At 40.1% G+C, this 17,577-nt stretch overlaps 1 protein-coding gene across 2 annotated transcripts in view; it reads right to left on the reverse strand.

Moving 5' to 3' along the window:
• Window positions 1-17,086, reverse strand: part of rab5c (RAB5C, member RAS oncogene family) — a 31,139-nt gene extending 14,053 nt beyond the window's left edge. Inside the window, exons 1-2 of one of the 2 annotated variants that reach the window (XM_078424927.1) lie at window positions 16,900-17,086; window positions 16,182-16,374 (exon numbers count right to left, since the gene is read on the reverse strand). The gene's annotated coding sequence lies outside the window, so the exon portion shown is untranslated. The remainder of the gene's footprint in view (window positions 1-16,181; window positions 16,375-16,899) is intronic. The other variant, XM_078424926.1, reaches the window with a different exon arrangement.
• Between the last annotated feature and the right edge of the window lie 491 nt (window positions 17,087-17,577).

Genomic DNA, 17,577 nt, shown 5'->3' on the forward strand with positions numbered 1-17,577 from the left:
TGCAGGCAGAGGAGATTAACTGGGCATCATGTTCAGCACGGACATTATGGACAGAAGGGCATATTCCGGCACGGTACTGTACTTTATACAATGAAACAGTACAGATTTTTCCATTCCTGGAACTCTGAAGTTAAATGTCTCCTGAACCAACTTTTACGAAATAGAACCAGGCCAAGATGTACAAACAGCACAAATGATTAAAGGCACGGTCAAAAAGAAGTCTAATATTGGCAAGTTTCAGGTGAAATCAGAACTTGAGGAAATTATCAACTTATATGGCAACTTTTCTGATTTGTTGTACTCTTCCAAATTGTCACTCATCATGGCACAGAAGCCATTTTATACAGCTAGATTCTACAAGTCAAATGGCCAATCTGTGTTCACGTCAGGAGTGAATACTTGCCAGGATTTCTCTGAATAGTGATAGCACATCTTGAAATACATCTGCTCCAATGCAGGCAAAAGAATACATCTAAAGCACAGCACTTAAGCAAAACACACTGTAGCAGTACCTGAATTCATTGTTTATGCCTCCTAATCTTTGGGCTAATATCAAGTGTGTCCAACTTTAAACAAAGCTGGTACTAGGACCAAACAATAGCAGCGAATTCAAAATTAAGACTTCACACGGCATTCTGGTTATGCATCACCCAAGATAGACACAAAAAGCTGGAGTAACCCAGCGGGACAGGCAGCATCTCTGGAGAGAAGGAATGGGCGATGTTTCGGGTTGAGACCCTGCTTCAGATCAATATAGATTTCATGTATGTAATGCATACATACAAATACTAGGCAAATAAAAGGTTGCAGGTAGCTGATTATGTCTTGGGATATATTATTATATTAAAGACACTATACAAAAGTAAAAGCCATTCTTAGTCATAGATATAATTTTCATCGTTAACCAACAATGACCAATTGAAAGACACAAAAAGCTGGAGTCACCCATTCTTTCTCTCCTGAGATGCTGCCTGTCCCGCTGAGTTACTCCAGCTTTTTGTGTGTATCTTCCGTTTAAACCAGCATCTGCAGTTCCTTCTGACACAATGGCCAATTGACGCCCATTTCAAAAAGCTGTCTGGTGATAAATTATAGCAAAGTATCCCAGTCTAGATGGAGAAAATTTAGAGGTATTGGAAGAGGTAGGCAGGGATTAAGATGGAGAAGCTGCAAAATAAAAGGATTAAGGAAATAATTTTACATTTCACATTCCAGTTGAAGGCTAAATTGGCAATGGGAATCAGGAGACCACGATCGTGGAAGAGCACAAAGCAGACAAAACTTCTGAGACAGATGACAGATAAGCATGCCAAACCATATTTCCAAGGAAAGCACCATCGGACCAGAGATACATTGATTAACTCGGATGAGAGTTTCATTCTTTCAAACAGTTCCCTTTACAGCATCACTCAGTTGCATCAGTTTTCTTGTGGAAAATAAAATTCAAAAACTTAATTGGGATTAACATTTTCTCAATTGGCTTGACATTTACAAGTGGTTCTGATGATTAATTACCTATGCATAACCTCTTTAACCGTGAAGAGCAGCTTTTCTGCCAGACTTAATTAAAACCAGCCCAGAACCCGTCAAATTATGTAAGCATTTACATAAGCCTGTCAGGTTCAAAATGTTATGTGAACATGTTTTTAATAGCTTATTGATAAATATTCAGAAACAAAATCTGACAAGAAATCACTGGACATCTCTTTTCGATACTTTAACTACTACCCCCAACATAAGTGGAGATACAGTGCCCTCCATAATGTTTGGGACAAAGACTTACCATTTATTTATTTGCTCTGTACTCCACAATTTGAGATTTGTAATAGAAAAAAAATCACATGGTTAAAGTGTACATTGTCAGATTTTATTAAAGGGTATTTTTATACATTTTGGTTTCACCATGTAGAAACTACAGCTGTGTTTATACATAGTCCCCCCATTTCAGGGCACCATAATGTTTGGGGGACATGGCTTCACAGGTGTTTGTAATTGCTCAGATGTGATTAAGTGCCTCCTTAATGCAGGTATAAGAGAGCTCTCAGCACCTAGTCTTTCCATCACCTTTGCAAACTTTCTTGCTGTTTATCAACATGAGGACCAAAGTTGTGCCAATGAAATTCAAAGAAGCCAATATGAGACTGAGAAACAAGAATAAAACTGTTAGAGACATCAGACAAACCTTAGGCGTACCAAAATCAACTGTTTGGAACATCATTAAAGTGAGCATTGGTGCGCTTACTAATCGCAAAAGGACTGGCAGGCCAAGGAAGACCTCCACAGCTGATGACAGAAGAATACTCTCCATAATAAAGAAAAATCCCCAAACACCTGTTCAACAGATGAGAAACACTCTTCAGGAGTCAGGTGTGGATTTGTCAATGACCGCTGACCGCAGAAGACTTCATGAACAGAAATGCAGAGGCTACACTGCAAGATGCAAACCACTGTTTAGCTGCAAAAATAGGATGGCCATGTTACAGTTTTAAGAAGTAGTTAAAAGAGCAACCACAGTTCTGGAAAAAGGTCTTGTGGACAGATGAGACAAAGATTAACTTATATCAGAGTGATGGCAATAGCAAAGTATGGAGGAGAGAAGGAACTGCCCAAGATCCAAAACACTGGTATTACATAATGTTTCAATGAAATGTAATAGCCTCCAGTTTTCACATTCCATGATGAACCCAAATAGAATTTGAGTGGCCATTGTTTTATGAATTAATCAGAAGTTGACAATGTTCAATTGAGACTGCGGAGGTGAAAGGAGGTGGTGTGTGGGAGATTTGAAAAACAGCGTGAGTAAGGGCAAGTTAGTTTCAGAGACTGCTGAGCTAATAGGAGGAAGAGAGTGGGAGATTTGAAAAACAGCCGTTAGTTCCTGGGAGTGAAAGCCTGCAGTGGTGTACAAAAGGCAGGTACTAGTAAAGGGCTGTGAAAGGCCAAGGCTTGGGCTCAAGATATTGGCGAGGAAGCAGAAGGTAAGTCTTGTTAACCTTTCTTCTATGGTCTTGGTGCTGTCAGGATGTCAGGGTAGTGGGATGCTACTGTTGCAGAATGATGGAAATTACAGAATTTTCCATGATCCCTAGAGACTACACCTGTGGGAAACATGCAGCCGAATCTCTTGACTGACTGCATGAAGGAACTGGTGCTGGATGCACTCAGGCTCATCTAGGTGCTTGCTGATCGCAGAGATACTATTTCTAGTGAGGTGGTCATACCCAATGCAAAGCTAAAGGTTACTGACTGACCACCAGGAAAGGTAAAGGGAGTAGGCAGTAGGCAATAATCCCCTCTGGCCATTCCCCACAAAACCAAATATACCCTTTTGGATACTTTATTTGGGGGGGGGGGGGGGGGGGCGAGAAAGAGACGACCTCAGAAGAAAGCAGCCAGGTCAGTTCCACCAAGACTCGCTCTGAGGCTTAGCAGATAAAGGATGAAGTCAAACAGGGCTATAGTGATAAGGGACTCGATAATCAGAGGGATAGACAGGAAACTGTGGCAACAAACAAGACTCCAATATAGCGTTGCCTCCCTGGTGCTAGGGTTAAGGATGTCACTGAGTGGATGCAGAACATTTAAAAGAGAGGGCGAGCAGCCCAAAATCTTGTGCATACTGGCACAAATGACATGGCTACAAAAAGGATTGAGGTCCTGCAGAGTGAAGATAGGCAAAGAGTTTAAAAAAAAGACCAAGGGACATAATCTCAAGATTTCTCCCAATGTCACATGCTTGGGATGCTAGGAATTGGAGGATAGGTCAATGTATATGTGGATCTGAAGTTATGTAGGAAAATAACTGCAGATGCTGGTTCAAATCGAAGGTAGACACAAAATGCTGAAGTAACTCAGCGGGTCAGGCAGCATCTCAGGAGAGAAGGAATGGGTGACATTTCGGGTCGAGACCCTTCTTCAGACTCATTCCTTCTCTCCAGAGATGCTGCCTGGCCCGCTGAGTTACTCCAGCATTTTGTGTCTACTGTGGGTCTGAAGAGTTACTGCAGGGCTTCAGATCTGTGGACTATTGGGATTTCTTCTGGAGAAGATGTGACCTGCAGAAGAGGAATAAGTTACATTGAAGTGGAGTGAGGCCAATATCACACCAGGCAGATTTGCAAGTGCTGTTAAGGAGGGCTTAAACTAAATTGACAAGGGGATGCTTTCCTGAGCAGGAGGGAGGGAGAGGAGGAGAGGCAGGATGATGATTCAAAAGACAATGACAGTAATTTCAGTCGATCAGACAGGCAGGAGCATGTCAGGGCGCGAGGAAAGATTGTTGGATTAAATTACTTTTATTTCATTGCCCAGAGGCCTGGCAGGCAAGGCAAATTAACTCAAGATCATGGAGGGATATATGAGGCTGGGATATTCTTGCCAATACAAAACACACAGGCATGGAAGGGACAGGATTAGCAGCTTAATATTCCAAGATACAAGTGGGATAGAGGTGGAGGAAAGAGATGGGGTGTTGCACTTCTAGTTGAGGATTACCACTGCAGCAGTAGTCTAAGATGAAATGACTAAAGTTTCATCCATTGAGACTTTATGGTGACGCTGAGTAATAAGGGGATGGTAGTTTGTTGGGATTGTACCATAAGCACTCAAATAGTCAATGGAAATTAGAGAAACAAATGTGTAGTGTGTAGAGTGTTGCCAGAATAACAGGGTTGTCACAGCAGGGAATTTTAACTTTCCTAATATAGATTGGGAACTGCCAGTGCTAAAGCCTTGGATAGTATGAAATTTGGAAAGTGTGTTAAGGAAAGTTTCCTCTGGCAATATATAGAGGGCTCTACTGGGAAATAATGCAGAGCAAGTGACTGAGGTGTCAGTGAGAAGAGCACTTTGGGATCAGTGAGCACAGTTCCGTTATTTTTTAAATAGTCATGATAAAGTACAGAACGTGTTCATGTTAAATTTCTAAATTAGGGCAAGGTAAATTTTGATAGATTAGACAGTAGCTTGCAAAAATTGAATCCCTGGAGTACAGTTCTGCTGTGCAAAATGAGAGCCTGAGATAGCTTTCAGCAGAGCAAATTAAGGAAAATCCAGAGAGATTTTCAAAGTATATTACATTAAAAAGAAACTAGGGAGATGATAGGGCCCATCAAAGACTAAAATGGGAACCTGTGTGTGGAGTTGTGGGAACTTGAAAGTTAACAGGATGTCTTCGGGAATGCAGTGAAGGCGACTGCTGTACGTCTTTCAGTGCCTTATAACTGTGTCTTTAGACTGTTGGCAGTCCCTCCAGGATAAATAAACTTGCATCGTATCATCTTGAAGCTTATGAAGGTAAATAAATCTCAGTGTCCCTGATCTGGTATACCTCGGAACACTGGGAAGTTAGTAGAAATACCAGGAGTCCTGGTTGAGATATATACATTAGCCACAAGCAAGTTACTTGAAGTCTGGAGGATGGCTAATGTTACATTTTAAAAGGGTGCAAATGAAAACTTGAGTTATAGACCAGGGACTCTCATCTGTGGTAAGCAAGCCACTATAAGGGACTCTGAGGGATAAGAAAAACATGCATTTGGAAAGACAGGGTTGATTAGGAATAGTCAACATGATTTTGTGCATGGAAGATCAGGAAAGGTGTCATTAAGTTTCACAGAAAAGATTTGAGCATTTTGTCACGACCTAGTGGATTTCTTGGTAATACTTTATAAAAGCTTTGGCTAATGACAAATCCCTAATGTGTAGTGGCTTATTTCACTGCCAATCACCAATGGAGGATCAAAGCAGAATGGTTTAAGAGCATGTCATTCATTGCCAGTATAGGTACTTGATCCACTTTGAGGTCATAGCAGATTAAATGATCATTGCAAAGTACATCAAGCAAGCAATTGCACGAAATCAGCTTCTGCAGTTTAAAAACTCAGCTTTTTAAAAGCAACGTAAACATTCTCAGGAAACTGATGCGTAAAAAATCAAGATGGTGTGAAAATATTCTCAAATGATATAGCTGTGATTTATTCCGCAAGTGCTTGTTGAAAATCTACAGTGCATTGTTTTTTAGTGCAATAGGCTACAGCATTGCCAATGAATTACTACATTGCTAATTCGAACAATTAAATATCTCAGCAAAATGAAAGGAACGTTTTAATCTGTACAAAACATCTGATTGCAGACTGTTCAACCAGTCTAGGGCTGTTCGATACATGGCCGTACTTTTCCCTTTCATCAATGTCATGGGAGAATTATGTCATGGGAGATACTATTCCCGGTCAACCAAGTGCAATCCTCACTACAAAGGATAGGTGGAATATTTTTGATCAATGACTCAAAAGCAAACGTTACACTCTGTTGGGACAGGGCAAACAGCAATCCTTTAGGCCAATGATCTTGCATAAGAATGCTCCTTCAAGGTGCCAATCCTTTACATAAGAATAACCAACATATATTTAATTCAGGTTATCAGGCACCAGTAAAATTCCAGCATGTTTGCCATTTGCAACCCCCCCCCCGTACGGAGTTTGTACGTTCTCCCCGTGACCTGTGTGGGTTTTCTCTGAGATCTTCGGCTTCCTCCCACACTCCAAAGACGTACAGGTATGTAGGTTAATTGGCTGGGCAAATGTAAAAATTGTCCCTAGTGTGTGTAGGATAGTGTTAATGTGCGGGAATTGCTGGGCGGCGCAGTCCTGGGAGGCCGAAGGGCCTGTTTCCGCGCTGTTTCTCTCTAAATCTAAATATCTGCATTGAATGTGTAACCTCTGGAAATGTCGGATGGAGTTTTTCAAAAGATGTTTGAAAATATTTATTATTTGAATAAAGTATTTTTTTATATTAAAAAAAATAAATTTGATATTAAAAAAAAAAACAATATATCTTTATTGTCATTGTACAGGGGTACAACGAGATTGGGAATGCGCCTTCCATACGATGCAATAAATTAATTAGCTAATCAGTATAAATTTAGACAACCCAGTGAAACAAAATTAGAAAGTTTTAAAACAGAATAAAGTTCAAGTAGGTCTGTTACGGTTCACTGTGCGATGTGACCATCCGGCTCAGCAGGACCGGTTCATAGCAGCTATGGCCCTGGCGATGAAGCTGTTCCTGAGTCTGGAGGTGTGGGCGTAGCGTCTGCCAGATGGTAGAATTTCAAACAGACTATTGCAGGGGTGTAAGGAGTCTTTGTGAATGCTGGTGGCTTTTCTGGGGCATCGTGTGCTGGTAGCTGTGTTCTGATAGTCTTCTGAGCTCTATGGACTACCCGCTGAAGAGCTCTCCTCTCTGCCTCCGTGCAGCTGAGATACCACACAGGGATGCCATGCATTAAGATGCTCTCTATAGTGCAGCGGTAGAAGGTCGTCAGCAGCTGTTGGGGCAGACCAGACTTTTTCTGTGTTCTCAGGTAGAACAGTCGTTGCTGCGCCTTCTTGACCAGCACAGCGGTGTTAGTGGACCATTTGAGATCCTCCGAAATGTTAGTGCCCAGAAATCTGAAGCTGGACACTCTCTCCACAGTCCCCATTAATAAAGATCGGAGCGTATTCCCCGTTGTGTGATCTACGGAAATTGATGATCAGCTCCTTGGTGTTGGAGGTGTTTAGGGACAGGTTGTTATCTGAGCACCAGTCCGCCAGGTTCTGCATCTCTGCTCTGTAGTTTGTTTCATCACCGTTGTTGATCAGCCTGATCACCGTTGTGTCGTCTACAAACTTGACAAGGTGTTGGTGAATGAAAACGCAAAGTAATTATCAATAGAAATAATCTACTGGTTTAGAGAATCAAACGAAAACCTTCCAGGCTGTATGACTCACTTTTACTGTTGTGACACTAAGGCAGGGAAGAGGTACGTGATAAAAGAATGTTGTTCAACAGGCAGAGTCAAATATCCATTTGTCTCCCCAAACGCCAAAAGATAAAAATGTATTTAAATCCTGTGCCAAACTGATCTAAGTAAAATCCGAGTAAGATGCTGCAAATCATCCCCCCATATGGGAGTGGAATGCTGCATGTGGCAATGTGAAGAAAAAGTGCACACAAAGTAAAAAAGACAAACAAGGGTCCCTCATCACTATTCACAGACCCTGGCAGAACTGCGTGGTACTACTTCCTCCTACCTGAAGCAGCTTCCGGATTCATGACACCTCAACCCCATGTGAGTCTTACACAGAGGCTTATGTCAAATACTTTATCATACTAAGATGGAATGCAGAGGAAAATCAAAAGCTATACTAAAAAGCTATTCAAGTCTTGAAGAAGAATGGAAAATGCACTTTAATCAGTATTACTGCCAAGATTGATCTCCCATTGAATTACTAACCAAGATAATTTCCCTTGGACACATATTATAACAACTAATTCAAATCTGAGATTCTGATACAGGTAACAGCAATATACAAAAATCTGACACTGGATAGCACGACAATTGTTCAGTGGGAGAAAGCACCCAACCTACACTGTCTTGCAGAGAACGAGCCCTTACCTTCCCAACATCAAACTACACCTGATCACTTTCACCATAATCACATTAAATTCAGTGTTTCGATATAACGATTACCTAATCCAAGAGTTCCACATGCAACAGCATGAAAGCCAAATGCTGTTCTAACCGTTAGCTGTACAGCCTGTTCTGGGTTACTGCAGAGTTCCATACTGGTGAATTGTTTGTAACCCAAACAGTTCTCAAGTTGGAAATGCAGACAGGAATGCCTTCAACCCCACGGCAGCTGTCAAACCCATTCCACCAGTTCCACAAATGCTCATTCTAATGCATGGTTGTTCATAAGTTGTCAGAAGCTGGAAGGACCTGATGATGATTCATGTTTCCAAGCATTCAGTCAAATACAAACTTTTACAGTATTTTCACATTTCCCCCAAAATGATTACTAATTCTAGCACTAATAAAATTTAGTACAAGTAAAAATGCTTAAATTAGCCAATTGCCATTAACGAATTAGGTTTAAATGGGGTTTAAAAAATTGGAAAAACAGTCAACTGATTAATGGTACATGTTTCATTGATTATAATAAAACAGTTCATAAACTGCAGCATAAACAGCACCAGCTATCAAATTTAAATATTTGGCAGAATGCTCCAAGCTGACCAGAAACCAAATTATTACTACAATCTTTCTCCAATCCCAAAATTACGTTAGAGAAACCTACCCAAATGAATAGTTAATGTTTCAGATTAGATGCGAGCATACTATTAATTAGCTTTCAACTAAAATAGTACTATATTGAAAAAGTGCAGATTTTACAATGGACATGTTGTCTTTGGTTGAAGCTGTAAAGGTTTTTTACGAGAATAGTTCTAGGAATGAGAGATTATAATTACATTGATGGAGTACAGAATGGGTTTGATTTCTTCACACCAGATGTGTGAAAGGAGAATTGATAAATGCGTTCAAAGATAAACTATTTAGATAGAAATAAAGTTTGTTCCAAAGGCTGAATTGTTAGCCATGGGGCACAAATATAAAAGTTTGGTAAAAGAGCAAGTGACGGCAACAATTTATAGACAATAGGTGCAGGAGTAGGCCATTCGGCCCTTCGAGCCAGCACCACCATTCAATGTGATCATGGCTGATCATTCTGAATCAGTACCCCAAAGATGTACAGGTATGCAGGTTAATTGGCTGGGTAAATGTAAAAATTGTCCCTAGTGGGTGTAGGATAGTGTTAATGTGCGGGGATCACTGGGCGGCACGGACTTGGTGGGCCGAAAAGGCCTGTTTCCGGCTGTATATATATGATATGATATGATATGATATGATATGATATGATACCCCGTTCCTCCCGCCTTCCCATACCTCCTGACTCCGCTATCCTTAAGAGCTCTATCTAGCTCTCTCTTGAATGCATTCAGAGAATTGACCTCCACTGTCTTCTGAGGCAGAGAATTTCACAGTTTCACAACTCTCTGACTGAAAAAGTTTTTCCTCATCTCCGTTCTAAATGGCCTACCCCTTATTCTTAAACTGTGGCCCCTGGTTCTGGACTCCCCCAACATTGGGAACATGTTTCCTGCATCTAACATGTCCAACCCCTTAATAATCTTATACATTTCGATAAGATCCCCTCTCATCCTTAAATACCACTTGCTTCGGATTTGGAATACATTTAAAATACTGAAAATTGATTCTGAATTTGGCAAGTTCTCCGCAAAATAAATTGCAGGGATTTGAGACAACTGAAGGGGAGTGCAACTAAGCAGACTGCTCTTCAAAAGAGCCACCGCAGAATCAATAAAGCATTAGTTAACGATTCAATGAGGTCACAGCAGAAATCAGTTACTAATACCACTTTACACATGCACCAAAAATTTGTTCCTGCCCCTACTAAACCAACTTCAAGCTGCAGCTTACAATAATTCTGAGCAAAGTAGAAACCCCACTAATTTACAGAAACTCAGTGAAAACAAAGAAGCCGACATCTGAAGTGATATTAGGACCAGCCCCAAAATGGATCAGATCCTAATATCGTTTCAGATGTCAAGCAAACCTTTTCTTGTACTTTTCCATTCTGCTTAAGTACCTTGGCCAGAATATTTCTTTAAAAACCTTTACCCCTTTAGCATTTTTACGAATTGAAACATTTTTGCAATCTATACAGAAATTTAAATGTATAAAGTTCTTTTTATATGAAGGAACAAAGTTTACGCCTGTGGGGCAAAAACATTTTTAGAAATGGCAGTTTTTGCTTTGAAAATATAAAATCTGAGAAATTAGAAGAGAATGGCAAATAAATTATCACAACACAACGTGAATTTATCTGCTGGAATTGCAAGTAATGGATATTAGGTATGTCGTTCGCATTAAGTAAAAATAATCAGTGGGTGGGGCTTTCATCATTGAGATCTTGTAGTAGGGTAAACTGAAGTGGCCCTTTGGGCTGGACAGCATTGACACTGTGTTTCAAGGCTTCGAAAGTCAACCAACCACAAATGGACATGGTCGTCCATTTTCTAGGATCAGTAGATCCTGTGATCTGACTGGTCGAGAAGCTATAGACTGACAACTCAATATTTGGAGGGGGGTGGAAACCCTGAAGATGTACCAAATCCAAAATAAAAACAAAATTCTAGAAATAGTCACCAGGTCAAACGGCATCTGTGAAGAGTGAAATAGAGTTAACACAGCAGACTTCTTTGACTCTGACACTGCACATTGCCATTTACAATGAAATTGACAAAGAAATCATTAATATCCTAACCACTTCTTTAATCTCCCATTTCCCCTTTGTGTGAAAGTCTTTTGCCAGCTTCAGACAGCACTTTGATTCCACATTGCAAAAAGGGAACAAGCTACCGACCTACAATTACAATATGACTGGTGCAGTCTAACCACCAGAGGGATAGCAATTAATAAATTTCTGGGCTAATATTGAAGGAGGAAATATGGAGAGTGCTATAAAACCCAGATTTACTAATTATGTGGACCTTTTGGATAGAAAGGGATTCAAGCTAAATATCATCTGGGCAAAATGCAAGCAAGCAACTAGTCCAGTGTGTCAACTTGGTTGGCAAGGATATGGTGGGCAAAGGGCCCGTTTCCGTGCTATGTGGGTCTGTGACTCATGTTAACTGGCAAAGAGAACTTGCTAAAACTGCCTTGTTGGACTTGCATTGTTTCATTTATAATTATTATTTGTTGGCTAAATACATTAAGTGTTGCTTCTGATCACCAATAACTATAAATTAGCAATAAAATATGACTTTTAGAGAAAGTCAATGGAAAGGAAGCTTCCTTATGAAGCTAAAAAGTAAACCAAAATAGTTCCACCTGTTGTTTGCAGTTCAAGAACCAAAGACCCACCAATTGATTTGATGCACATTTGAGAAACCAATATTTGCATTTAGGGTTGCTTCATGAAGTTAATTATGTTGCAAGTGCAGTTGTATATATTTACATTTCGCTTCCTACGAAGACAAAACTAGTGATGGGACTAGAGGCAATTTGTGGAAGAATGCAGTGGGCACAGTTTCAGCTAAAATATTTCAATTAACATATTGTTTGATCATAAATAGAGCAATAATTTTGAAAGTAATGCACAAATTTAGACTGGCTATGGTTCAATATTTTGAATCTGTGCAAGCCTCAGGAATCCCAAGATAGATAAAATGGCTGGGTTTCTCTCTTATCTAGCTAGTGGCTACAATGCACGGATGAACAAACAAGTGAAATATAATGTAAACAAAGATAAGCATGCTTCAGGTTCAAATGTGACAAAAGGCCACTTATGGAAGGAACGAGGCATGTAAATGAGGCTATAGATGTTTTAGCAGCAGTGGGTTTAAAGTGTGGACTTATTTCTTGGGACTCAGTTTTAATTAAGCCATTTTCCTCAGATGAAAAAAACATCTTTATTCTGTAAACTGGAGCCATTTTCTAAAATAATTATAGGGAGTGCTCCAATTTCTAACAAACCTGGGCCCACAGTGCAAAAGTGGCTTTAAATGACAATGTGGAAGGTCACAGAATTCTGATTATAGGGAACTTGCCCCTCACTTAAGATGGTATCATGGATCTTACTGAGCAACTGTCAATGCTATTTAGGAGTTCTAGACAGCAAATCCAATCTAAGGCAAGAGTTGTTCTGCATTACTAATTCATGCAAAAAATGGGATGGGTTGTGATGAAACGGGCAGAGGGGGAAAGAGGAAAAAGGGGCATGGTGCAGCCATAGGTGAGTTACAAGAATGATCCCAGGGATGATCGGATTAACACATGATAAGCGCTGATGGCTCTAAGCCTATACTCGCTAGGGTTTAGAAAGATGAGGGGGGGACCTCATTGAAACTTACAGAATAATGCAAGACTGGTTAGAGTGGATGTGGAGAGAATGTATCCACTAGTAGGACAGCCTAGGACCAGAGGGCACAGCCTCAGAATAAAAGGATGTACCTTGAGAAAAGAGACGAGGAGGAATTTCTTGAGCCAGAGGATGGCGAATCTGTGGGATTCATTGCCAGACAGCTGTGGAGGCCAATCTTTGGGTATTTTAAAAGCCGAGATTGATAGGTTCTTGATCAAGGGTATCAAAAGTTACAGAGATGGCAGATGAATGGAGTTGAAGGGGAAAGATAGGACAGCCATGATTAAATGACTCAATTCTGTTCCTTGGACCTATGAACTTAAAGAAATCCATCTGGTGCCAAAAAAGCTGTTACAAACTAGAAATAGCTAGAAGCCCTGAAACAAACACTGAAGCACAAGTTTAAAACCCTGGAAACCCTAATTTTAGTCTGTGTATGTATACTTGATGTTTGTTCAGGCAATTGCATTTCACTGGAAATGTGTTTGGCAGCACCTGCCAGTATTGATGAAGAGTTCTGAACATGAAATGCTAGCTGCTCCTCTTCCGATGGATCCTACCCGCTCTGCTAAATGCTTCCAGCATTTTTTATTTTACTTCAGATTCCAGCATCTATAAAATCTTGATTTTCAACTGCATATTACAAATTCAAAACAATATCTACAAAACTAACATATACTGTATAAATGAAATAAAGTTTGATCAGGTGAAAAAATGCTAAAGTTAAACAAATTAGAAATGAGAATCACGTTCCTCCCTGGCCTTGAGCTGTATCTGGTACATGCTCATCATTTCCACTTCATGTGCCATGGGAAATTGGAAAGAGAAAAAGTCCATTGAAACGTCAAAACAGACAACACCCAACAAAAATGGATCCAACAGATCAGCAAAGAAACAAAAGTGTGGAAGCATATGGATGAATCATGGAGTGTTTCTATTTACTATCCTTGATCCCTCTAGAAAACATTTGAGGAAATTCAAATTATATCTTATTCATAGATCAAACATTATATAAAAGCTACTTGCTGAAGCGAGGATTAAAGACAAACACAATTATAGACTGGGAGGGTGGGGAGGGGAGAAGAGAGTGGAAACAACATAACAGGACAGATTTTAGGTAGCACTTAAAAGCCAACATCTCAGGTAATCAACTCTGCTTCAACAGTCATTGATACTAAATATTTAAGTGTACAAATCGAAGTTTTGAAATAATACCTATAAAATTACAAGTTGATTCAAAGTAGTATGACAAAATGTATTTGAAATTCTCAATTCAAATGATTCATAGAATTATCCTTTGAAAGTTCACTGCAAGTTTTATGATGAGAACCCTGTGTCTCTTAGACAATAGGTGCAGGAGTAGGCCATTCAGCCCTTTGAGCCAGCACCACCATTCAATGTGAACATGGCTGATCATTCTCAATCAGTACCCCGTTCATACCCCCTGACTCCGTTATCCTTAAGAGCTCTATCTAGCTCTCTTTTGAATGCATTCAGAGAACTGGCCTCCACTGCCCTCTGAGGCAGAGAATTCCACAGATTCACAACTCTCTGACTGAAAAAGTTTTTCCTCATCTCCGTTCTAAATGGCCTACCCCTTATTCTTAAACTGTGGCCCCTGGTTCTGGACTCCTCCAACATTGGGAACATGTTTCCTGCCTCTAACGTGTCCAACCCCTTAATAATCTTATATGTTTCGATAAGATCCCTTCTCATCCTCCTAAATTTTGCTGACAATCCCAATGTCATTCAGTTCATTTTCCATCCCAAAATTGTACTGCTGCAATGACATCTTTCCTAAGACTGGGAAATCTCGTCAACACTAAAGTAGAATGTAAGGCTAGTAAAAACAAACATTTTATATTAAATGCCTAGCAAGAATAACGCTTATTATTCTTATTACAATCAATTTACCTGTTATGTGATTGGCTAATGTTTCAATTCAGGAGTGACACTGTACAACTTGCGATTTCTCATTCTTGCATTTAGACAAGTCCAAAAGCATCTCCAAGTACCAACAAATTGCATTAATTGCATATTTCTAAAATTAAAACATGCCATATTTTTCCCAAAAAACACCAGTATAACTGAACTTTTGAATGAAGTATCACTACACTTAATTTTTTTTTTAAACGCTTTAGATTCCCTGCCCCACGTATCCAAAATCTGGGGGAAATAGGCATTCAGCTTGGTGGTGGTAGTGGAAGACGCCAGGCTTGGAAGGAAAATGTTGCTATAAATCTCTGAAACTACACTAGCTACTGACAAGACAACATTACAAACTATAAAAATCACATAGCACAGGAAACAAGCCCTTCAAACCCAAGCTTTAAATTCATCATTCACTGCTCATTTCCCCCATGTTCTCTCAGTATTTCCTTTTAAACTACAAATGTAATGCACTTTTGAAAGTTAATTTCAAATCTGGCCCAACATCTTTTCCGACAATTCCCTCCAAGTCACGATCTTCTACTTAAGTCCTTGCTACTTCTAGTTCTTTTAATCAGAAATTTCAAAACCGATGACTGAAATTTGATAGAAACAATTTAACTTCAGTTTATTAAAATTACTGTTTTATTTCAGCCCACCACCCAGAATCTCTACTTAATTTTCACTGTTTTAAGCTAAATAAATGATTACATTTATTTTCTCAAATAGCCAAAGTCCCTTATCCCTTGAATCACTTTGAAATGAAAACTGGATTGCCAACTCAATCCATTTCTCTATGGTGCTTCATAACCTTAAAGTGAGAAATTAAAAGCCTAGTACCTTTCCAAGAATTGAATGAAGGCATGAGGCAACCTGTCATTTGCCTGATGAACAAGATAATTTATATTTGCTGATCTGAGGAATACATCCTGCAAAACAGTCTTACAAGCCAAATAAAAACCAGTCTGAGGTCTCTGACAAAAAGGAGAGCAATACTAACTGCAAGGAAGGAGTGCAATATTTGCAAAAACCTGGGTCACTCTTGGACTGTCAAATGTGTACTTAATATTGCACTTCCTGTGTTTTTTTCATTTTGGAGGTTGAAATTGGGAATTGTGGAAGAGAGCTTCTTAACTCGAAACAAAATTGCAAATACTTTGGTCACGTAGAAACAAGTAATTGTATACGCTTTTTTGCAGGACTGACAAACCAATACATGTACCAACAGTTCAGAATTGGAAAAAACACCTATTTTTGTTTTCATAAAAGGCTCCACATCTTTGAAAATACCCAATAAAGTACATTTTACATTTGGCAGTGTTAAAACAATTATAATGGGCATTTACTTAAAATTATGCTAACCACACACCTGCAAACCAACTATCCCACCCTTCCAAATATTTCTCCCATAAATAATCTTCCCACCCCCACAAGCATCAATTTAAAAGGCACACCACACACCTTTACTGATCAAGTTACCTCTTTGGACGATGGCTCAAGATCAATTTATCACCAGGCATAAAAATTGCTGGCAAAAACATGGATTGTTTTAATCAACGTTAATTTTGAATACATCTTTAAGGCACACAGAGAGCAGATTGTGAGAAACTGAAAGCAGATTCCAAAAGTCAAACAGCTCGACTGTGATCAAGGCGCCCGCATAAATTGAAAACTGGAAAAGAGGAAGGCAGGGTGAAAACTTGAGCAACCGAACGAACAAGTAGGAGGGGATTTGTTTCAATCAAACATAAAACAGTTCATATCCTGAGATTAAAACTTCCCACTGTGCCTGATAATTGTTTCGCAATCCATTTTTTAAAAACAGCTGACTCAGAGCATAAATCGTGATCCACTTGTTCCAAGTTTGTGTTGTTTACATGCGAGTTCCTTAAAGTAATGGAGTTTTAATATATCCATCGTCGTGCTAAAAATCAGGAACAAGGCACCATGACACGCAGAGTGGATGCAGTCGCTTCCTTCGATGTCACACTGGAGCATGGCTTCACTGCGAAGTTTCTTACCAATGTCAAGGAGCGGAGGAGGCCCTGAAATCCCTTCTAATGTAGGTTTAGGGGTTGTAAATGCCCGGTTGCGCTGCCAGCTAAACTTGGCCCTCCTCCGGGAGCGGCTACCTCAATGCAAACAGCAGCATTTACCTCAACAGCATGCTTTTAACCCACAAAGAAAATGTACTCACACGGTGGCAACGGAGCAAACAAGGGCGGCGGCAACGGCGTCGCCCTTCTCCCAACTCTGTCTTATTCCACTTCTCTTCGCTCCTTCAGATTAAACAAAACTCCAGGCCCAAGTCTCGGCCTCCACTTCCGCCTTTCCGCTTTCGCGTCGCCGGCCGGCCCGCCCATCCCTCCTCCGGAAATTACGTTGCAGAGGGATGGGGCGGGATGTTTCCTTGAGCGACGTTAAATTCACCCAATCAGTAAGCAAAGCTGTCGGACGCTCAGTCGGAGCAGTCGGGTGACATGAGGTGACCAATAGCAGCGGCGCTGTCCGCCCCATGAGGTCATCGCGTCCAGACGGATGTTACAACAGACTACAATTCCCAGAAGGCATGGTGCAGAGAAGCGTTGCCACTTCCTGTGTCTAGAGGTGTCGTTGACAGGTGTCGCAGCTGGTTGGGTTGTACCCCTTCCCAGGAGAGATAACATTTTCATCACCAAAAATGTTTACATCTGAATTTGAACACTTATGTCTTTTGTCAATTTTAATTAAGCATTTTGCCAACCTCTCTCATCTTATTTATTGGAGATGACTGTCATTTTAAGTTAAAAGTATTCTTTTTGGTGAGTAGTACTGATATAGCTTCGTCTTTAAAAAATAGTTTAATGTCTTACCGGTGTTCAAATGTTCTCCACAT

This window comes from Rhinoraja longicauda, chromosome 29 (genome assembly GCF_053455715.1).
Source record: "Rhinoraja longicauda isolate Sanriku21f chromosome 29, sRhiLon1.1, whole genome shotgun sequence".
In the NCBI taxonomy this organism is placed as follows: domain Eukaryota; kingdom Metazoa; phylum Chordata; class Chondrichthyes; order Rajiformes; family Arhynchobatidae; genus Rhinoraja; species Rhinoraja longicauda.